The following is a 24809-nucleotide window of genomic DNA, read 5'->3' on the forward strand; positions in this document are numbered from 1 at the left end:
AAGAGGAAAATGAGACGGATTAAAAGTCTAAGTGACACTATTTTCTACCCTGCAAACTTTTATCAGTCTATCTCCTAACTAGAACACTGCGGGCGGGATTATGTAGTCTAGAACCGTCTTAGTGAACTGGAAGAACAAAATGAGGCTACATTTGTTGGCACATGTGATACCATTTCTTGAATATTTATATAAACTAGAAATTCTTTAATTTTTATTGTTTATATAAATGGAGAATTTTAAAAATGTGAATGAAAGTAACAGCAGAAGGTAATTGGTTTTTGTTTGTCAGTGCATGCTCATTATACAAAAGTACAGGGCTTTATTCACTACGATATACATAATATATATAATATAAATATTATATTTATAATTATAATATAGACATTATATATGTATATACACACATATATGTATATATATATAATATGTATATAATATGTATATAATATCCTGTAGTTTGAGCATACTCAACTCCCCTTGTTGTCTCTTATTAGTCTTTTTTGTCTTTCAATGTTTCCATTTTCCTTCAAAATATATTTGTTCTATTCTGTGCACTATTATATTTTGTTCTTTGTTAAATGTGGATTCTAACAAATGCAGGGAAATGTGGTATTTGCCTTTCTAGGTCTGGCCTAATTCCTTAACTAGATGATCTCCAACCTAATCCATTTTTCTGGAAAAAAAAATAGACTTTTTTTTTTGTGGTCAAAACTTCATTATGTATATTACCACATTTACAAATCTATTCATCTGTCTGTGGTACCTATGCTGGTTCTACACTTTGGCTAATGTGAACATTGAAGAAATGATTGCAGGTGTGCAAGTATCTCTGATATTTGCTGACTCATCTTCTTTTGCGTATATATCTTGAAGCGGTATAGCTAAACCATATAATATTTCTAATTTTATTTTTTGAGAACCCTACATAGTAGCTGTACTAGTTTGCATGCCCACCAGCAATGCAGAAGTACTCCTGGTTCCCACATCTTCATCAATATTTGATGCTTATTTTTCGGACTGGTTGAGATGAAATCACGATTCCATGTTTCAGTATACAATTTCTGGTGTCAAAGGGTGCTAAATGTTTTTCATATTCCGTTGGACATTTCTATTTCTCTTCTGGAGAACTGTCTGCTCAATTATGTACCTGCTTGTTGATTGAAATACTCAAAACTTTTTTATATTAGGTTTTGAAAATGTATGCATTCTGGATACTAGTTATCTGGAAGAAGAATAGTTTACAGAGGTTTTCTCCTCTTCTGTTTACTGTGTCCTCATTCCAATAAGCCATTCCTTTGCTATACAGTAACTTTTAATTTCATGTAGTTCCATTATCAGTTTTTAATGTCTGCAAATTAAGAGTTCTTTAAATCTTTGTCTTACTCTTATCCCTTCTTTATATGCTCCTCCCATTCCTCTTCTTGCTTCTCTATGAAGCCCTGGTTGGTTTGGACCTTATTATGTAGATCATTCTGCCTTTGACCTCACAGAGATCTGATTGTATCTACTTTCAGAGTCATGGAATTCAAGGTATATGTCACCATGCCAGTCGTATTGGTAATGCTTCTGCTTTCTGAGGAGATATTATTGGATTGCTCTAAGAACTCTTCTGTATGTTTAACAAATAAAGTTTTCCAAGAAGTTTCTAATAATGGATTGTTGTTGTTGTTATCATCATCATCATCATCATCATCATTACCACCACCACCACCACCACCACCGCCGCCATCATTATTTTGGTATTGTTTCTATGACAGAGTCTTACTTCAGCTTTGCATATCCTGGAACTCATTATGTAGACAAACTGGTTTTAAAGTAACCGAGATCTGCTTGCCTCTGCCTCTCATTTGCTGGAATTAAAGACAGGTGCCACTACCCTTGCACTAGAATTAATTTTAAAATAAAACAAAATTAGCTATGTCTTTCACAATCATAGATGAAGAATATTGTTGAATAGCTGCAAAAATTTTTTTCTTAATTTTTTTAACACATTAAAATTTTTCTTTGTTGTGTTTTGCTCCATCAATTCTATGTCAAAAAAATCTAACAAGAGAGCATATGAATGTATGATATATCATACCCAACCTGTTCTACATACTCTATACAGACAATGCATAACACACACACACATACACACACACACACACACACACACACACACACACACACACCTATTAAAAGGAATTTTGAAGAAGAGAAATCTTTCATAGCAGGATCTAATATAGTAATGGTTAACAAAGAACTAGCAAAATGCTGTCTTCTAAAGACCAGGCAATAAGATCATCACTTTCTGACCAATTTATTGGGAGAAGGATCACATTCAGAAAGAGAGAGAAAGAGGGAGAGAGGGGGGGGGATAGGCATTTGATTCTCATGTTTTAGTTTAGTTCTTCAAATTCTTGTCAAATCCTTATTGCTTGCCATCTTTATACAAGAAAGAGAGAAAGAGAAAGTAAAAAGAGGAAAGGAATATGAACTTAAGTTGCATGCCTGAGACAAATCTCAGCATAGAGCATGAATTGAAGCCTAATATCTAACTTCAAAGCCCAAGGTTCTTTTCTGATTTCAGACGTTATCCCCCGTCACCTGGCTTCAATGCCTGGCCACGAGAGACCTAAGATTTGTGCTTGTTAGAATTCTCCTTCTTGGCTTTCATCTCTATCCTGATTCTGTCCTCAAATTTACTTAAATCTTCTTGGATTTGGAGACAAGCTTGAATTCTACCATGCTTATTTTATCTTTGTGTTTTCCACTCAATCCTGAGTTAGGAGGGTGACCAATATTGGGTTAAATTTTATGTCCTGATGTTGTTGTGTTATAATCTTAACTAAGTTGTCAGGGAAGTGCATCCCTTCACCACTGCTTTGTAAATTGAGTGCAATTCCACAGACTCCACAGGGATTCTAAGGATAAGGGAATTATTTTATAATGAGAAAACTGATGTTCACCATGATCAACATGAGCAATATGCTGTTTGCCCCTAAGCAAGAGAAAAAGCCCTTAGCATGTCATGTTGAGACAAATAGTCAAGGGGATATAGAGGCAAGATAAATAATGCTCATGTATAAGACATACAGGACACCAAGTGCTTGGTGTTGCATCTGACTCTGGACAGATTAGCTATGTAATTTCTCCTCTCAAAAATGCACAGTAGCTATTTTAATTTGTTTTCAAATGCTTGTTTATTATAAAGCAAACATAATTTTCTTCACAATGAGGCTGACATTTTGTATATCTCCTATCAGTTGAAGATGCATGTGATACAGTGATGCTTGCATTCCTGAATGGAGGCTGACTGGTTTCTAAAGAAATAAAGCTATTGGGAAAGTCCATTTTACTCGCAAGTGAGCTCTAACAGCCGAAACACTGGGTATGGGTTTTTCAATTCATATTTTAAAAAATACACAAAAGTAAATCAAGGCAAGGGATAATGATTCATAGGTCTAAAATGAAATAATTTTTTCTCTATATAAATTAGAAGATTGCATTTGTAAGAAAAAAAATTTAAGAAACATAGTAGCCTTTTCCTTCAGTTTTTATATAATATTTAAGATGTCATTTTGTATAATATTTAAAATTTCATTTTGATACATGGCACAATTTCTCTGAAGTATCTTTCTAAGAATCTTGGTTAACATCTAGTAGGATAAGTAATAATAATAATAATAATAATAATAATAATAATAGAACATATGGTTATTTAACCTTCCCTAAATTGTTATTTTTCTTAAAGTCTTTATCATAACAAAATACCAATAAATGCCTTAATATTTAAGAGACCAGATTGGTGTGGGGTGTTCTCTCGCTTCAGTTAGGACATCGAATAAAAAGAGTAGAAACATATCAGTCATCAGGCATGCCAACACCTTCTTATCCTGTTGAAGAGGTTCTCCTGTATAAAGATTCATGGTAATTAGCAAATACCAACTGAGTCACCAATGGGTTTTCTCCTCCACAAATCAATTTTCAAGCACACAGCCTCTATCTAATTAGGCATTGCCTGTAACAGAAAGGTAATGTCAGAAATCTCTACTCCATATGTTGAAGGCAAGGATACAGGAATTCTGTTGGCAAAAGCACATGCTGATTCAAGTTAAGGTTAATGAGAGGCATATTGATAAATCAGTGCTTAAAAACTGTGAGAGTTTAGGAAAGATTTTTATGTCACAGCTCTGATTGTTTTTGTTTTGTTTTGCTTTTTTTTTTTTTCCATACAATGTTCTACGGAAAGAGAGGAGTTACATTACTCTTCCTGTCGCCACTTCTGCCTGTGAACTGGTGTGATTTCAAGATTTATCAAAGGGAAATTCATGGGAGAAAGGATGACTCATTATCTGCAGTCAAGACTGTGAATGTGTCCAGAGAGGAGAGTGTGGCAAATGAAGGAGAGATATGGAAATGAATGCTCAGGCAGCTGTCCATCAACGAATAAACCAATAGGCTACTTACAAACAAGAAGAAAGCCTTGGTTATTCCCACTATTAAAGGATTCTGAAGTAAATGGGATGATTTGCCAGTTTGTTGTAACCAGGGCTTACTGTGTTTTAGTGTGCAAGCCTCTGGTTAAGTAAGTACATATTTAAAAAATTTAATGTTTAAATATTAATCCTAGTAACTATTGCAGGTGGGAGTCTGTCTTATAAAAACCAATCCACAAGGAACGATTCAGAATGTTTAAGATAGCAATTGAGGGACAGCTCTTTAGTAAGTTCTTTAGCAGGCCAGATTCATAGCCAGATCCCAAAGAACTTACACATATACTTATGTACCACCATGCAGAGATGGAGAAATTTAATGTATGCCTATTAAAGGAGTGGGGGTGGTCAGCTTTGTACTACAATATCCTCATATGCCATGAAGAGAGACAAAGGGATAAAGTTTATTGATGAGGAAGTTACTGTGAGACATAGGAGGTCTAAGCTGAGGTCAAATATTTCTGTACAGGTACAAGACAGATAAAAAAAATGCTATAGTTTCCTTTGTTCCTCATAGATCAAGGACAATGCTTCTACAAAGCTCTTCTAGCTTCAAGCTTCAGAAACATTGACTCCAGAACTGGATGGGAAGGGATATTAGGTAATCATTGGCATTTTATAGAAGGCAAACTGAGCTGGGCGTGGTGGTGCACGCCTTTAATCCCAGCAGAAGCGGGCGTAATTCTGAGTTCAAGGCCAGCCTGGTCTACAAAATGAGTTCCAGGATAGCAAGGGGTATACATAGAAACCTTATCTCGAATCACCCCTCCCTCCCCCAAAAAAGAAGGCAAACTGAGTTAATACTTAAGTGATTCTCCCAAAGTGAAAGAAGTAATGTGCCGGTACATTTGTTGTGTTGTTGTTGTGTTGTTGTTGTTGTTTGTGGGGATTTTTGACAAATTAACACAAGCCCAAATCATTTGAAAAGAGGGAGCATGAAGTGAGAGAATGAGACAGTATATGGGCAGGTCTTTGGGGGTGTGTTTTGATTAATGATTGTGGTGAGAGGGCCTAGCCCAATGTGAGTGACACCACGCCAGCCAGCAGGTGATAATGGGTTTTATAAGAACTTAGGCTAAGCAAGCCACGGAATGTAGGTCAATAGGCAGCATCCTTCCACGGTCTCTGCTGCAGTTCCTGTCTCCAAGTTTCTGCCTTGACTTCCCTTGATGATGCTATATAACCTATAAGCTCAAACAAACCCTTTCTTCCCCAAGGTGCTTTTTGTCATTGTGTTTATTATAGCAACAAAGGCCAAACTTGACCAATAATGAGAAGAAAGTAATTGTCCAATTTCATAGACAGTGCTGTCTGCTATGCTCTGTTATATGTAACCAGACCACAGTAAAATAAATGGAATGCTAGTGAACAGCTGCTGTTATTATAGACTATGTGCATATGTATATAATATTCTTCCTTGGAGTAAGCATTTTAACACTCATTGTCATTAATAAAAATAGAGTCCTGAAGACACTTTCCATGAGAGGTTCCTGATTGCAGCATGCCTTTCAAGACTTACCAGAACAAAAGCTGAAAAGAAAGAAATTTAAGTCTCCCTGTCTTGGCTTATGGATGAATGAGCCTGAGAATTACATAGCCTCAAACCATTAAAAGATACTCCATTTTTTAGAGTGGAACAATATTGAAAACTTTGACTAAGGGACATTTTCTTCTACAGTTGCAAATACTAAATGACTTTTGGACAAGACATACAGATGTTGCTCTGGAGCGACTGGTAACATCTGAGGAGCCACTTCATTAAGCTCTTTCACCTCCTGGGGTTAAAAATATTGACATGTGTACTGAGTTTATCATTGTATTAGTACTAATGATGCTTATTGAATCACTAAAATAAAGATGGTGTTGACTCCCAGGAGTGGCATGCTGACTTTGCTTTCCAATCAAGAATTTTTGTTTCCTTTTGCAAGAAATAAGTATTTAAGACTTAAGGAAGAGAACCCTTAGGGCTACAAAAGAAGTGGTTAATGAGTGGCAGACTGTAGGAAAAATGCCATAATCAGTGAAATGTATTATTTAGAAAACGTAAATTCCTCCAGTCTCTGCAAGCTGCAGCAATTGTGTGAATAAAACATTATGTAAATGCCTGTTTTGGAGTTTGACAAGACTGTCTATTCCTCTTATCGGACACAGCGCTTTATCACAACACAGTCAAAAGAAAGAAGGAAATGAGGTGGAAAATATTATTATAGGATTTTTAGGGATACATTGATAGAAGCTAGAGACAGCTGTTAAAACTACTGTATTTAAGAGCAAATCTTGAGTAATGAATTGTTAAGTGAAATATGGCCAACAGGGAAATATTTCTGGCAGCAGGCATGCTTGAACATAAATTTCACTTATGCATAATGATATTAAAGAGTAGGCTGAGGCTATGAGGGGACATTGATCAGGCAATCAGGCCTGCCACCTGTTTGGAGATCAGAGCTTGTGTACTTGTTCTGGGTTGTAGAGCATCACATTGGAGCAACCCTGCAATTTATCCACTCCCAACCTTCTCTTCCTTCATTTCATCCTGCCTGTAATGCTGGCCCTCTTGCCTTCTCTTTGCCTTGACTGCCAGTTCCCCCACAGAATATGAAATGCTGAGCTTCTGCCTCAGCTTTGCCTTTCAGGTCAATTATCACCTTTTTATTAGTGATATCCTTTTCTCGTTGTTTCCTGTAATCCCTCCATACCATTTACAGTGGTATACATGCAATTTCATTATAAATGGTTTCAAACACCTTTAGAAAAGCAGACGGTTATTTCAAAAACAAACATGAAGCAGAGACGAACTCTCAATTAATTTCAAAGAAATTTCAGAGAATCCAGCAGGGTGGAAATATGAATCTTTCTATTCCCTTATTTAATCCTTTCTGCTGACTTCACTGTAAAGGAGAGTGGTACCAACCAGTGAGGACATGTTATGTTGTGTTAGAAATCATTGCTAACAATGTTTCTGGGCAAATACATGAGTAGCAACATGAGGTATATTGATTATTATTGCACTGGTTTCTCTGTTAAAGCTTTATTATTTTTCTGCCGTTGTCCAGGGAGTGAAGAATTTCTTATTTATTATAAAATATACCCATCATTTGGCAAGGTATTTGTTTCTCTAGATAATATTTTGAGGTTGGTGCAGAATAAATATTTAATACTTCAAATGAAGTCTATTTAGTTGGAAATACTTATTTTGACATAAGATTTTCTGTTTTGATGTGTGTTACCATAGAGGATATTAGAGTTCTCTTCCAGTTAATTGATGTTTTGCTGCTTGAGTTTGTAAAGAAAAGTACTGAAGGGTTTGTTAAAACTGAAAGCAGGAAGGCATATTTTTGGACCAGTGAGATGGCTCAGTGGGTAAGAGCACTGACTGCTCTTCCGAAGATCCTGAGTTCAAATACCAGCAACTGCATGGTGGCTCACAACCACTCATAATGAGATATGACACTCTCTTCTGGTGTGTCTGAAGTCAGCAACAGTGTACTTATATATAATAATAAATAAATCTTTGTGCTGGGATGAGCAGGGTTAACCAGAGTGAACAGAGGTCCTAAATTCACTTCCCAACAACTAGTACACAACTATCTGTACAGTGACAGTGTGTACTCATATACATAAAAAAAAAGCTGAAAGCAGTATGAGATACTGGAAGAGATAGTGAAGGTGCCATCTCACTCTTAGACAAACAGACATACTGTAGTAATGTAGAGAAAGGTCTACATGAAGCCTTTTCTCTAGAGTTAGTACCATGGTTTTGCACAATAAGAAAGGGGAGTTAGACAGAAAGCCTGGCATTCTGCTTTCAGGCAATGCCTTCTTTTCCAATGCACTTTTTTCCCAATGAATTAGAATATCTTCATCTTTCCTGAAAAGAATTCTGAGTATAGTCAAACACCTTGGCTTGAACTCTGAATAAAATGTGGCCTAAATGTCTTCACACTCTTGGTGGTCAAAGTTATAAGAATCTGAAAATAAATAATACTTTGAAAACAGAAGTAGGCATTGGTATTGTAGAAGCCCGAGGCTTGATGGCTCTGCTGGGGTTGCTTTTCGATTGTTTCCAGGAAACAATTTTAAGTACCAAATGTGAAGCCAGCTAGTATTGGTGATGGTAGCTTCTATCTGTTATCTCTCATATGCTCAGCTATCTATTGCTACTGATGTGTCTCTCTGTGTACTGTTTACATGGAATTCATGAAAATGTTCTGTTTTAATGTTTTAGACAAGCATATATTTGTTAATGAGCTGTGTTACCATATACTTGATCATCCAGATTGAGATGTGTTTGAGAGTAGAATTGAACACTGTTGCCAAGCACAGGGCAGGAATCACAGCCTAGACTTTCTCTGAGTTTTCACTATCTCTCACTTCAATGACTTCAACCTTCTGCAGGTGATAGGGTGGTTATCAACTGCCTTTTCCTTGAGGAACACACAACTATACACACATTCCACATGTTATAAAGTGTATGATATTTGGCTGTGGGTCTCTCTGTATCTGATCCATCATTTTCTGGATGAATCCTCCCTAATGATGATATGTTAGTCTTTGGTCGATGAGTATAATAGAGTATCACTATAAAACATTCCATTGACTTTTTCCCAGTTGGGCTATCCAGACTCTGTTATCTGGCTCTGCAGGCAGTGTCAGGAATGGGCTTTCTCTTTTGGCATGAGTCTCTAATTGGACCTGTCACTGGTTGGCTATTCCTACAAGTTCTGTGCCACCTTTATCCCAGTACTCTTACAGGGAAGACAGCTTGTAGGTCAAATGTTTTGTGGATAAGGAGGAAGAATTGTAGGAGCCAGAGAAGTCAAGGTCACCAAAAGAAAATGGCCCATAGAATCAACTAACCACAGTTCATAGGGACTCTCAGATACTATTCCAACAGTCAAGGAACCTGGATGGGTATGATCTATATTTTATGGTTGTGTAGTATGTTGTTCTTGTGGGACTCCTAATAGTGGGACATTTGGCCATCTCTGACTCTTTGGCCTGCTCTTGGGATCATTTTCCTCCTCCTAATGGGTTGTCTCATTTCCATCCTTATATGAGGAATGTGCCTAGTCTTAATATAACTTGATATGTAATATTTGTTTGATATCCCTGGGAGGCTTGCCCATTTCTGAAAGGAAAGGAAGAAGGATGGATCTGGGAGAGAGGACAGGTGTGAAAGTGGGGCTGGAGAAGAGGAGGGAGGGGAAACTGCAGTTTGGATATAATATAAAAAGAAAAAAATATAAACTGCATAAGAACCTACCACCCAATGATGGCAACACATTTACTAGCCATTAGTCTTATCAAATCCAAAAGTTTTGGCTATACCAAATATGGTCTTGAAGGTATGTTCATAGTCTTTGTCTATAAATTGCTGTTTTAGAAACAGAATTTAAGTGATAGGGACATGGCTAAGCCTATGTCTTAAAGTCTAGACTCATAACTAAAATGTTAAGAAATTGAATATTAAAATAAATTGCTTAGAATTCCATCTTTATGATGCCCCACCATCCCACAAGGACATGTGCACTACCATGTTCATAGCAGCTTTATTTGTAATAGCCAGAAGCTGGAAGCAACCGAGATGTCCCTCAACAGAACAATGGATACAAAAAATGTGGTTCATTTATACAACGGCATACTACTCAGCTCTTAAAAATGAGCACATCATGGAAATATGCAGCTGTAGGAGGAGGGGGGAGTATGCAGTGTGTTGGAACCTCTAGAAAAATCCCAGAGACCTGGGATTTGAGAAGCTCCTAGGATCTTTGCCAAAATATTCAATGGTGGGGAGATAGAACTTGAAAAAACTGCCTCCAGCATTTAGACAGGGTCCCCACTGGAAGGATGGGATCACCAACCTACCTTCAAATTTTTTGACCTAGAATTGTTCCTGTCTAAAAGAAATGCAAGGATGAAAATGGAAGATTTGGGGAAAGGATTGAAATTGCTGATGGGGACAGCAACCCCATAGGAAGAACAACAGTATTAATTAACCTGGACCCTGGCAGCTCCCAGCAACTAAGAGCATACATGGCCTGGTCCTTGGCCTCCAGCACATGTGTAGCAGAGGACTGCCTTGTGTGGTCTCAGTGGGAAAGGATGTGCCTAATCCAGTAGAGACTTGATACCCCAGGGAAGGGGGAGGTGGGAATGAGTGGTGGGTATGGGTTTTTTGGGTGGGGAAGCAACCTCTCAGAGGCAAAGGGGCAAGGGAGAGGGTGAAGAACTCTTTGGGGGGGTTAGGGAAGGGGGACCATATTTGGAATGTAAATAAATAAAACAATTGGATAAAAAACTTCCATTAGTCACATAATGCACCCAAACTCCTATCCATCATTAACACAAATGATAATTACCTTTGCTTTTTCCTTTTCCTTTTCTTTTTTAATTTTTAATATTTTTTATTACATATGTTCCTCAATTACATTTCCAATGCTATCCCAAAAGTCCCCCATACCGCCCCCCACTTCCCTACCCACCCATTCCCATTCTTTTGGCCCTGGCATTCCACTACATTGGGGCATATAAAGTTTGCAAGTCCAATGGGCCTCTCTTTCCAGTGATGGCCAACTAGGCCATCTTTCGATACATATGCAGCTAGAGACAAGAGCTCCAGGGTACTGGTTAGTTCATCATGTTGTTCCAACTATAGGGTTGCAGATCCCTTTAGCTCCTTGGGTACTTTCTCTAGCTTCTCCATTGGGAGCCCTGTGATACATCCAATAGCTGACTGTGAGCATCAACTCCTGTGTTTGCTAGGCCCCGGCATAGTCACACAAGAGACAGCTATATTTGGGTCCTTTCAGCAAAATCTTGCTAGTGTATGCAATGGTGTCAGCGTTTGGAAGCTGATTATGGGATGGATCTCTGGATACGGCAGTCTCTAGATGGTCCATCCTTTCATCACAGCTCGAAACTTTGTCTCTGTAACTCCTTCCATGGGTGTTTTGTTCCCAATTCTAAGAAGGAGCATATTGTCCACACTTTGGTCTTCATTCTTCTTGAGTTTCATGCATTTAGCAAATTGTATCTTATATCTTGGGTATCCTAAGTTTTGGGCTAATATCCACTTATCAGTGAGTACATATTGTGTGAGTTCCTTTGTGATTGTGTTACCTCACACAAGATGATGCCCTCCAGGTCCATCCATTTGGCTAGGAATTTCATAAATTCATTCTTTTTAATAGCTGAGTAGTACTCCATTGTGTAAATGTACCATAATTTCTGTATCCATTCCTCTGTTGAGGGGCATCTGGGTTCTTTCCAGCTTCTGGCTATTATAAATAGGGCTGCTATGAACATAGTGGAGCATGTGTCCTTCTTACCGGTTGGGACATCTTCTGGATATATGCCCAGGAGAGGTATTGCTGGATCCTCCGGTAGTACTATGTCCAATTTTCTGAGGAACCGCTAAACTGATTTCCAGAGTGGTTGTACAAGCTTGCAATCCCACCAACAATGGAGGAGTGTTCCTCTTTCTCCACATCCTCGCCAGTATCTGCTGTCACCTGAATTTTTGATCTTAGCCATTCTGACTGGTGTGAGGTGGAATCTCAGGATTGTTTTGATTTGCATTTCCCTGATGATTAAGGATGTTGAACATTTTTTCAGGTGCTTCTCTGCCATTCGGTATTCCTCAGGTGAGAATTCTTTGTTCAGTTCTGAGCCCCATTTTTTAATGGGGTTATTTGACTTTCTGGAGTCCACCTTCTTGAGTTCTTTATATATATTGGATATTAGTCCCTTATCAGATTTAGGATAGGTGAAGATCCTTTCCCAATCTGTTGGTGGTTTTTTTGTCTTATTGATGGTGTCTTTAGCCTTGCAGAAGCTTTGCAGTTTCATGAGGTCCCACTTGTCAATTCTCGATCTTACAGCACAAGCCATTGCTGTTCTATTTAAGAATTTTTCCCCTGTGCCCATATCTTCAAGGCTTTTCCCCACTTTCTCCTCTATAAGTTTCAGTGTCTCTGGTTTTATGTGAAGTTCCTTGATCCACTTAGACTTGACTTTAGTACAAGGAGATAGGAATGGATCGATTCGCATTCTTCTACATGTTAACAACCAGTTGTGCCAGCACCATTTGTTGAAAATGCTGTCTTTCTTCTACTGGAGGTTTTTAGCTCCCTTGTCTAAGATCAAGTGACCGTAGGTGTGTGGGTTCGTTTCTGGGTGTTCAATTCTATTCCATTGGTCTATTTGTCTGTCACTATACCAGTACCATGCAGTTTTTATCACAATTGCTCTGTAGTAGAGCTTTAGGTCCGGCATGGTGATTCCACCAGAGGTTCTTTTATCCTTGAGAAGAGTTTTTGCTATCCTAGGTTTTTTGTTATTCCAGATGAATTTGCAGATTGCACTTTCTAATTCGTTGAAGAATTGAGTTGGAATTTTGATGGGGATTGCATTGAATCTGTAGATTGCTTTTGGCAAGATAGCCATTTTTACAATGTTGATCATGCCAATCCATGAGCATGGGAGATCTTTCCATCTTCTGAGATCTTCTATAATTTCTTTCTTCAGAGACTTGAAGTTTTTATTATACAGATCTTTCACTTCCTTAGTTAGAGTCACGCCAAGATATTTTATATTATTTGTGACTATTGAGAAGGGTGTTGTTTCCCTAATTTCTTTCTCAGCCTATTTATTCTTTGTGTAGAGAAAGGCCATTGATTTGTTTGAGTTAATTTTATATCCAGCTACTTCACCGAAGCTGTTTATCAGGTTAAGGAGTTCTCTGGTGGAATTTTTAGGGTCACTTATATATACTATCATATCATCTGCAAAAAGTGATATTTTGACTTCATCTTTTCCAATTTGTATCCCTTTGATCTCCTTTTGTTGTCGAATTGCTCTGGCTAGGACTTCAAGTACAATGTTGAATAGGTATGGAGAAAGTGGACAGCCTTGTCTAGTCCCTGATTTTAGAGGGATTGCTTCAAGCTTTTCACCATTTACTTTGATGTTGGCTACTGGTTTGCTGTAGATTGCTTTTATCATGTTTAGGTATGGGCCTTGAATTCCTGATCTTTCCAAGACTTTTATCATGAATGGGTGTTGGATCTTGTCAAATGCTTTTTCCGCATCTAACGAGATGACCATGTGATTTTTGTCTTTGAGTTTGTTTATATACTGGATTACATTGATGGATTTCCGTATATTGAAACATCCCTGCATCCGTGGGATGAAACCTACTTGGTCTGGATGGATGATTGTTTTGATGTGTTCTTGGATTTGGTTAGCAAGAAGTTTATTGAGGATTTTTGCATCAATATTCATAAGGGATATTGGTCTGAAGTTTTCTATCTTTGTTGGGTCTTTTTGTGGTTTAGGTATCAGAGTAATTGTGGCTTCATAGAATGAGTTGGGTAGAGTACCTTCTGTTTCTATTTTGTGGAATAGTTTGTGAAGAACTGGGATTAGATCTTCTTTGAAGGTCTGATAGAACTCTGCACTGAACCCATCTGGTCCTGGGCTTTTTTTGGTTGGGAGACTATTAATGACTGCTTCTATTTCTTTGGGGGATATAGGGCTGTTTAGATCATTAACCTGATCTTGAATCAACTTTGGTACCTGGTTTCTGTCTAGGAACTTCTCCATTTCATCCAGGTTCTCCAGTTTTGTTGAGTATAGCCTTTGGTAGAAGGATCTGATGGTGTTTTGGATGTCTTCAGGATCTGTTGTTATGTCTCCTTTTTCATTTCTGATTTTGTTAATTAGAATGCTTTCTCTGTGCCCTCTAGTGAGTCTGGCTAAGGGTTTATCTATCTTGTTGATTTTCTCAAAGAACCAGCTCCTTGATTGGTTGATTCTTTGAATAGTTCTTCTTGTTTCCACTTGATTGATTTCGCCCCTGAGTTTGATTATTTCCTGCTGTCTACTCCTCTTCAGTGAATTTGCTTCCTTTTGTTCTAGTGCTTTTAGGTGTGTTGTCAAGCTGCTACTGTGTGCTCTCTCTAGTTTCTTTTTGGAGGCACTCAGAGCTATGAGTTTTCCTCTTAGAAATGCTTTCATTGCGTCCCATAAGTTTGGTTATGTTGTGGCTTCATTTTCATTGAACTCTAAAAAGTCCTTAATTTCTTTCTTTATTCCTTCCTTGACCAAGGTATCATTGAGAAGAGTGTTGTTCAGTTTCCACGTGAAGGTTGGCTTTCTATTATTTATTTTGTTATTGAAGATCAGCCTTAGTCCATGGTGATCTGATAGGATGCATGGGACTTTTTCAATATTTTTGTATCTGTTGAGGCCTGTTTTGTGACCAATTACGTGGTCAATTTTGGAGAAGGTACCATGAGGTGCTGAGAAGAAGGTATATCCTTTTGTTTTAGGGTAAAATGTTCTGTAGATATCTGCCAGATCCATTTGATTCATAACTTCTGTTAGTTTCACTGTGTCCCTGTTTAGTTTCTGTTTCCATGATCTGTCCATTGGTGAAAGTGGTGTGTTGAAGTCTCCCACTATTATTGTATGAGGTGCAATGTGTGCTTTGAGATTTACTAAAGTTTCTTTAATGAATGAGGCTGCCTTTGTATTTGGAGCATAGATATTCAGGATTGATAGTTCCTCTTGGAGGATTTTACCTTTGATGAGTATGAAGTGCCCCTCCCTGTCTTTTTTGATGACTTTGAGTTGGAAGTCAATCTTATCAGATATTAGAATGGCTCCTCCAGCTTGTTTCTTCATACCATTTGCTTGGAAAATTGTTTTCCAGCCTTTCATTCTGAGGTAGTATCTATCTTTTTCTCTGAGATGAGTTTCCTGTAAGCAGCAAAATGTTGGGTCTTCTTTGTGTAGCCAGTTTGTTAGTCTATGTCTTTTTATTGGGGAGTTGAGTCCATTGATATTAAGAGATATTAAGGAAAAGTAATTGTTGTTTCCTGTTATTTTTTTTGTTAAAGTTGGCATTCTGTTCTTGTGGCTGTCTTCTTTTAGGTTTGTTGAGGGATTACCTTCTTGTTGTTTCTAGGGCGTGGTTCCCATCCTTGTATTGGTTTTTTTCTGTTATTATCCTTTGAAGGGCTGGATTCGTGGAGAGATAATGTGTGAATTTGGTTTTGTCCTGGAATACTTTGGTTTCTCCATCTATGTTAATTGAGAGTTTGGCTGGGTATAGTATCCTGGGCTGAATTTGTGTTCCTTGAGTGTCTGTATAACATCTGTCCAGGATATTCTGGCTTTCATAGTCTCTGGTGAAAAATCTGGTGTAATTCTGATAGGCTTGCCTTTATATGTTACTTGGCCTTTTTCTCTTACTGCTTTTAGTATTCTATCTTTATTTAGAGCATTTGTTGTTCTGATTATTATGTGTCGGGAGGTATTTCTTTTCTGGTCCAGCCTATTTGGAGTTCTGTAGGCTTCTTGTTTGTTCATGGGCATCTCTTTCTTTAGATTTGGGAAGTTTAATTCTATAATTTTGTTGAAGATGTTTGCTGGTCCTTTGAGTTGAAAATCTTCATTCTCATCCACTCCTATTATCTGTAGGTTTGGTCTTCTCATTGTGTCCTGTATTTCCTGGATGTTTTGAGTTAGGATCTTTTTTGCATTTTACATTTTCCTTGATTGTTGTGCCGATGTTCTCTATGGAATCTTCTGCACCTGAGATTCTCTCTTCCATCTCTTGTATTCTGTTGCTGATGCTTGCATCTATGGTTCCAGATTTCTTTCCTAGGGTTTCTATCTCCAGTGTTGCCTCATTTTGGGTTTTCTTTATTGTGTCTACTTCCCTTTTTAGGTCTAGTATGGTTTTGTTCATTTCCATCATCTGATTGGATGTGTTTTCCTGCTTCTCTTTAAGGACTTGTAACTCTTTAGCCATGTTCTCCTGTAGTTCTTTAAGTGAGTTATTAATGTCCTTCTTGATGTCCTCTACCATCATCATGAGATATGCTTTTAAATCCAGGTCTAGCTTTTCAGGTGTGTTGGGGTGCCCTGGACTGGGCGAAGTGGGAGTGCTGGGTTCTGATGATGGTGAGTGGTCTTGGTTTCTGTTAGTAAGATTCTTACGTTTACCTCTCGCCATCTGGTAATCTCTGGAGTTGTTATAGTTGTCTCTGTTCAGAGGTTGTTCTTCTGGTGATTCTGAGTACCGTCTGTCAGCAGACCTGGGAGACAGGCTCTCTCCTCTGAGTTTCAGTGGTTAGAGCACTCTCTGCTGAGAAGCTTTCCTCTTAAAGGGAAGGTGTACAGATATCTGGTGTTTGGACCTCCTCCTGGCCGAAGAAGAAGGCCGAAGACAGGACCTTTCCCAGATGCTGTGTTGCTTTGGCACCTCACAGAAGCTGTCAGCTTCTGTAGTGCACACTCTCACCTGTGCAGACTAAGTTCCTAAGTTCGGTGGAGTCTTGGATCCAAGATGTGCTCCCTGCTCCTGAGGCAGAGGGCTCCTGTGCAGGGCAGACCACTGTCTTCCAGCTGGGAGGGTGCTGGATGTCTGCGGCCCCAAAAGGGTGCTGCCTCAGTGGCTCTGTGGCTCCTGCCTGTCCCAGAAACTATCTGCCTCTGTGGTCCTCACTCTCACCTGTGCAGACTAAGTTCGGCGGAGTCCTGGAGCCTCCTTTTCCTTTTTGTTTTGTTTTGTTTTGTTTTGTTTTGTTTTGTTGAGACAGAGTTTTTCTGTGTAGCTCCAGTTATGGAGGGATTGACTCTGCAGGTCAGGCTGGCCTAGATCTCAGAGATCTACCTGCCTCTGCCTCTTGAATGCTGGGATTAAAGGTGTGTACCACCACCAGCCAGTTAATAAAATGATTTTTCTGGGAACATCTTTTTTCATGTGTATTTATACATATGCACACTCAATCTGGCATACCTATATCTTTATCAGGAGTGGGAAAAGGACACCGATTCAAGCTTCCAAATAAACACCCATTGTATATGTATTGTAGATAGCTCTGGGGCTAATTGTATTTTATGTTAATTCTGTTCTCCTGTGAAGGTTTGGGAACAAGGAATGAGTCAGCACTCAGGTAATTTCCTGTAAACCTACTCCCCACCTTAACACCAGGGCCAAGAAGTGGGAGTGGGTGGGTAGGGGAGCAGGGTGGAGGGAGGGTATAGGGGGCTTTTGGGATAGCATTTGAAATGTAAATGAAGAAAATATCTAATAAAAAAATTGAAAAAAAAAAGGCTAGAGCCAGTGAGTGGATGGAGAAAGAGGGGAAAGTGGAGTTGAAGGTTTTGGGAGAGAGACAGAGACAGAGACAGAGACAGAGACAGGATGACAGAGAAGGAGGAAGAAGGAAAGTAGAGCAGAAGCACCAGGCTTGGAGAAACGGCAAGTTATAAGGGGTCTCTTATATGGGGAAGATGGTAGTGTAGTAGTAGATCTGCCCAATCTAGGCGCACAGCATGTGTTTTCATTGCCTGGGCTTATTTGGGTTACAGATTTACCACAACAGATATGGGGTTAAAATTTCAGTAAAGCAATTGCTAAGATAACTATTTCCCCATTCAGCAAACAGTTGAAAAGACAATGGTGAAATACCTTATTTCCAAATAATCTCAAGTAAACAATATCATGATGAAAGGTGAAGTAAAAGAAATAATCCAGTCAAGGGATCATAGGAGATTTGGCTATTTCTCATTATAGGTCAAGTTTATGTCAGAACTGCAATTGATTATTGATCCCACCTGACCATCAATCAGACTGCTTCAAACTCTTCCCAGTATGCTTTTTCTATACTCTTTAAGTCATGTACTGGTTGAGCCCTATTTTTCTTACCTTCAGTACCCGAATCACTTAGCTTTATGTCACTGGGACCAAATTACCTGACACAGACAATCGAAGGGAGGAAAAGGTTATTGGACTCAATTTGAGAGAGTTTCAGGCCACCATGGCAGAGAAGGCATGAAGGAGCAGCTTCCTTATGGAGTTTGAAGTACTGTGGCAGAGAGTGCTTCCGTCACAGAGAGAGGATAGAGAGTAAGCCAGGAGGAACCAGCCATAGGGTATTAGCAGCCATAGGGTAGCCTGAAGTGACCTGCTTAAAACATGTAGGACCAGGCTCCTAAATATGTCACTGGTTTTCAAACTAGCACAACCAGCAAATGGATAAGCATTTAAGATATGACCCTAAGGACATTTCAGATCAGAATCATAATAATAATAAATGCTGAAAATAATGTGATGACCATGCTTTCTGGTCATCTCTGGTCACCACTTAGAGCCATGAGTAAGAACTTAAATACAGTATTCCCGTAAAGATAATTTGCTGTATTTTAAACTTATTTTTAGCATATCTTTGAAAATTTAACTTGATACAAATGAAGATGAGATCACGTCAATAATTCCCTACTGCTCCAATCTGCTACTGCAAAATACTATTATTTCTGAAACAGAAATAGAATATTTAAAAGCCCAAAGAGATTGATTATTTTTCAGTCTTTTATTACATACTAATAAACAGATGCATATTATTGAATCTCCTTTGCCATACAGAACAGGCTCTTCTGCATCTCTTATTTAAATTGATAAGATGAATATAAAGGAGACAAGGTAACTAAAAGTCACTGTATTCTCCACTAAGTTCCAAGTAAGGAGAAATAGTGCTCCATCTAATTCTTTTATTTTGGTGATTGATGATGGTGATTGATGAGATTGATGATCATGATTAGAGTTTAAAAGTCGTTTCACAATGATAACTTTCATTGATGGCCTCCCATATTCCATAAGCTAGATACATTCCATGAAACATTTGAAATATTCTTATGGTCTTGTTATTCTCATATAATCAGCAATAGATATTCAAGATCAGAGAGGTTAAGCAATTTTTCCTTACCCATCAGCTTGTGAGTACTAGGCTTTCAAGTCAAGCCCAAGGATCACCACTTAAGGAATTTTAGTCTATCCACAACATCCATGTTGGAGTCTACATGTCATGAAAACACACTGAGTGCTCTCTCTCTCTCTCTCTCTCTCTCTCTCTCTCTCTCTCTCTCTAATTATTATTTCTAGAATCAAATAAGAGAAGAAAATCTTGCTGGGCATGGTGGCGCACGCCTTTAATCCCAGCACTTGGGAGGCAGAGGCAGTGAGATTTCTGAGTTCTAGGCCAGCCTGATCTACAAAGTGAGTTCCAGGACAGCCAGGGCTACACTGAGAAACACTGTCTCGAAACAAAAACAAAAAGAAGAAGAAAATCTTTATACGTCTATTGTACTGGCTAGTTTTGTGTCAACTTGACACAGATGGAGTTATCACAGAGAAAGGAGCTTCAGTTGAAGAAATGACTCCATGAGATCCAACCGTAAGGCATTTTCTCAATTAGTGGTCAAGGGGGAAAGACCCCTTGTGGGTGGGACCATCTCTGGGCTGGTAGTCTTGAATTCTATAAGAGAGCAGGCTGAGCAAGCCAAGGGAAGCAAGCCAGTAAGGAACATCCCTCCATGGCTTCTGCATCAGCTCCTGCTTTGTGACCTGCTTGGTGATGAACAGCAGTATGGAAGTGTAAGCTGAATAAACCCTTTCCTCCCCAACTTGCTTCTTGGTCATGATGTTTGTGCAGGTATAGAAACCCTGACTAAGACAACTATCATTTTTATACAAAGATGTACTTATATCTCACACAAGTTGATCTTTGCCCAAAATAACTGAGTCTTACATGAAGAATTTGTGTTATAATCACAGGTAAATTATTTTCACCATTTGAATTAATGACTTAACTCATCACTTTTTTCTCAGCTCTCGAATTTTAAATAACACAGTATTTCTTACTAGTGCTTTTGACATTCTTGACTCTCTTGCATGTCTGAGATTTCAGTATTCTGGTATTTTCACTACCAAGTACAAATATGCACAGAAATACCATTTGCAAAAGATAATGAAACAATTAGAAAGAAGAAATTCAGATGACAGCACACAAGGGTCTCTGTCTCTAGGTCTTAAATGAAATTGACTTGTTCTTCCCAGTAGGGTAGTTAGCATTGTGTGAGTCTTAGCAGTACACCAGTTGATAGGCAATTGATGGTCATGGTTTGTAATCCATGTGTACGCATGTACACAGAGTGTACACACATGGGTACTACATGTTCTTTTTTTCCTCTTGTCCTTAAAGGTAATATCTCATGGGTGGTGTACATATTTGATTGAATGATCACTGCATATATCAGTGGCATCTAAATGGTTTCTTTTTCACCATGCAAACATCAATAAACTATTCAAACACCTTTCACTGATTTATGCAGGATTATTGTGAAATAATGCCCAAAGGCTTCTGCATGAACATATTCTGAAATGTATAAACTAAGAAGAAAGTGAAACATTTAAAAGATGATAAATGTATACAAATAAATTCTCATATTTGCTTCTTATTCTTAAATATATTATGATTCTTACTTTGGCTTAGAAGATAATAGTTAACCTCTGAACCCATTGGCTTGAAAGGTCTAATGTGAAATTCATGATACCAAGATATTTTTTAACCCCATGTTCTATTTATCCTTGGTTGTTCCAGACAGGCATGCTATTCTTTATACTGCCTTTGACCTAGGTCAAGCAGTAAGAAGGCAGAGTTTGACTTTGTGCATCAATAGCTCTTGAATAATTGGATCTTTGCACAAACATCTCTTAGAAAATCTCCATTTAGAAAAAAAAAAAGTTTTCCTTGGTTTAATCAAACAGCCAGAACCTGAAAGGATGCGTATCTAAATAAAAATACATTTCTGCTTTCTTCTTTCTGTAAACAAGCCAGAGCTGTCTCACAATCTTGGGCATCTGCACAACTTAATAGAAGACTTTAGGGAGATGGGAAATGACCTCATTGAGTAATCTTGGCAAAAACCAATTTCCTTGCATTTTTCTGCCAGATGAAAAAATGTGATATGTGGGCCATGAGAATATTTCAAATGCACATCTTCCTTCTCATTCTTTCCTATTAAAAAGACAATAAATTATAAGAACTAGCTTTCTTTATGTGTAATGATAATTGGGTAAAATTGTTATTCATAGAAGCATATATTGTTTATACTTTCTACATAAAATAATGTTAATCTGAAAATAGAATAAACTTTAAGAACAAGGTATTAAAAAATAAGATCTTCCTTTGTGATAAGTGCCAAAAAGAACACATTTTACATTAATTGGTTTTCTCAGTCCAGACCATCTGTCTCCACAAATGTAATGAACACTGGCATTCTTGTTGGTATGTACTCAATAGATCAAAATGGGTCTAAAATAAATCTTCTTCAAAGTCTTATTATAGTATCAGCTTGTGAGTTACGGGACAAATATTAAATTTCTTCTCATGAATTTCTCTCCCCGTGAAGTTGTTAAGTTTCTTTACAGTAGTTCTCATAGCTACATTACACCTGCTCTCACATTATACCACCCAGGCATATATAGACAATATTACATAATGTGGTGTTCAATATAATATTCATATTTACACATGCCTTTTATGGGTTGCTTAATTGTACTCTTTTGGCAATCTCATCATATACTTAAAACATCATAATTAGCTTCATTTCATAGCTAAGGCTTGGGGTGCATTATATTATTTTACCAAACATAATTTCTAAAATTCTCTTTCTGTTTACTCTGTTCTCTGCTCTTCCAATCATCCCATTTTGGCAAAAGTCCACAACAGGATCACTATAATGTATGGAAGAGGAAGGTAGTGGAAGAAAGCCCCACAATCTCAGAACAGCTCCTCTACCTCATGTATAACTAACTCCTTGAAGTCCCATCCCTCAAAACCTTTCCTTCTCTTTCATAGTGAGTTTTTCATTCTCTTTGCACTTCTTACAGATATATTCTTCTCCTTTAAAAAGGAAATCATCCGACTTGTAGTTAAAATGGCAAATGTGTAAATAAACCCCTTCCAAAATATGTAACATTTGGCTGTCTGTGCTGGCATTAATCCCTGTACTGCTCCAGGAGACATGCAGGTAGATCTCTGTGTGTTAGAGGCCAGAATGATCTTCACAATAAGTTCTAGGATGGCCAGGGATGCGTAGTAAGACTCTGCCTGGGAAAAAGAAACAACTAAATAAATAAACTTGAGGAAACACAGACTTTGCATGTTTTGTTAGCTCATTTTAGCCATCACATTTATTTCTTTGACTTGACAATGGAGCTGATTATCAGGTAGCAAGCTCTTAACACAGCCTTCTCATAGTTACCTTAGAAATGTGAGTCTACAGTTATCTATAGGATGGAACACAGAGCCCCCAATGGAGGAGCTAGAGAAAGTACCCAAGGAGCTAAAGGGGTCTGCAACCCTATAGGTGGAACAACAATATGAACTAACCAGTACCCCCAGAGCTCATGTCTCTAGCTGCATATGTAGCAGAAGATGGCCTAGTCGGCCATCATTGGGAAGAGAGGCCCCTTGGTCTTGCAAACTTTATATGCCCCAGTACAGGGGAATGCCAGGGCCAAGAAGTGGGAGTGGGCAGGGAGGGTATAAGAAACTTTCAGGATAGCATTTGAAATGTAAATAAAGAAAATATCTAATTAAAAAAATGTGGGTCCACAACTCCAGTAGTAATTCTTTACACCCTTCAAGAAAAATAGCAACTAGGCCAGGCGGTGGTGGCACATGCCTTTAATCCCAGCCCTCGGGAGGCAGAGGCAAGGCAGATTTCTGAGTTCAAGGCCAGCCTGGTCTACAAAGTGAGTTCCAGGACAGCCAGGGCTATACACAGAGAGAGAGCGAAAAAAAAAAGAAAAATAGCAACTGAAATAACTAACTTTAACTGATATTGTTACTTACTGAAGATCTAGTTGAAAACCTTGACGTTAAGTTGGCCTGGAGTGGGTTACTACGTTGTTCATACTCACAGAATTGTAGGAAACCAATTATTCTATGGTTACTCAGTAGCTATTAATACTATTGAACATCAGAAACATTTATTTAGACACTTTCAGAATGATTCATCTTTGATAATCATTAGGAACAAGTGCATTAAATGTACAGTATCTATCCATTTGATAGAGACTGGTTCAATCTCTTTCAGAATATGCATGTAATAAGCATGTTCATTCATATTCATTAGACTTCTAATGTTGAAGTGGAATTTAAGAAGTCTAAATTAAGGATGGCAATCATTAATATGTCTGGCATCCCAAAAAAGTGGTTTCTGAAGAAACTGCAAAGAATTAGTGACCATTTTAATTTGTAGGTAAGTGCAGTGAAAAACATAGTAAGCTTAATCATTGTCATCAAACAGGAAACATACTTGCTGACATAGAAAACACTAAAACCAAAGATTAGGACTCAGTGCTTAGAGACATGATTATAGCTTGGATGATGACCAAAGAAGTTATTAAAGAATTTAGATCCTCTGCTACTACACCTGATATAATTCCCTAGTAACAAAAGGTGGGCCTCAGAGGAGGGAAGAGAACATTAAATATAAGTGGAGATGTTATTCCTTACCATACAATATTAATTATATCATTATTAATATATATTAATGTCTATGCAGTAATTGGGGAACTAAAAAGATAAACATGTTCTCTATATCCATGGTTGTAGTTGAAGAATTAAATGAAACAAATTACATATGACTTATCAGTGACACTAAGAAATCCTATCAAAGACATTTTGAGTGTGTTTGATATGACAACTAGGCTGGGTCTGGAAACTGGGAACCCTGGTCTTTTCTACTCAGATTTCAGTTACTGATCAATAATAATTGGCATCTATTATTGCAATTTGACCTCTTGATTTGCCTGATAAATAAATAAACTTTGAGCATCTGGTGAACCACATCATTCTGCATATGGAGAGTTGAAATTAACCTGGAAGACACATTTGTACATTATTAATTTGTATGTAGATGAAGTGAAGTTATTAGGAATCTGCTGACATGCTATCCTTCCCTTGCAAGGAAATACTAACTGGAACCATTTCACAAAGTTGACAGATGTTTCACAACTAAACAACCTGTTTTGAGTGGAGAATACCAGAAACCACTTTTCTCCTACTTGTGCATTTAAAGCACATTCTAAAATTGACTATTAAATACCTACCTTTGAATGCAGAGTTATTTATTTCAAAATGTCTTGCTTGCACATACGTTTTATATCAAGTTGCCTTTTCTTCTATAAAGAAGAAGAAGAAGAAGAAGAAGAAGAAGAAGAAGAAGAAGAAGAAGAAGAAGAAGAAGAAGAAGAGGAAGAGGAAGAGGAAGAGGAAGAGGAAGAGGAAGAGGAAGAGAAGACGAAGAGGAAGAGGAGGAGGAGAAGAAGAAGAAGAAGAAGAAGAAGAAGAAGAAGAAGAAGAAGAAGAAGAAGAAGAAGAAGAAGAAGGAAGAAGGAAGAAGGAAGAAGGAAGAAGGAAGAAGGAAGAAGGAAGAAGGAAGAAGGAAGAAGGAAGAAGGAAGAAGGAAGAA

Source organism: Mus caroli, unplaced genomic scaffold, assembly GCF_978045245.1.
Source record: "Mus caroli unplaced genomic scaffold, Mus_caroli_1 scaffold_10, whole genome shotgun sequence".
NCBI classification, from domain to species: domain Eukaryota; kingdom Metazoa; phylum Chordata; class Mammalia; order Rodentia; family Muridae; genus Mus; species Mus caroli.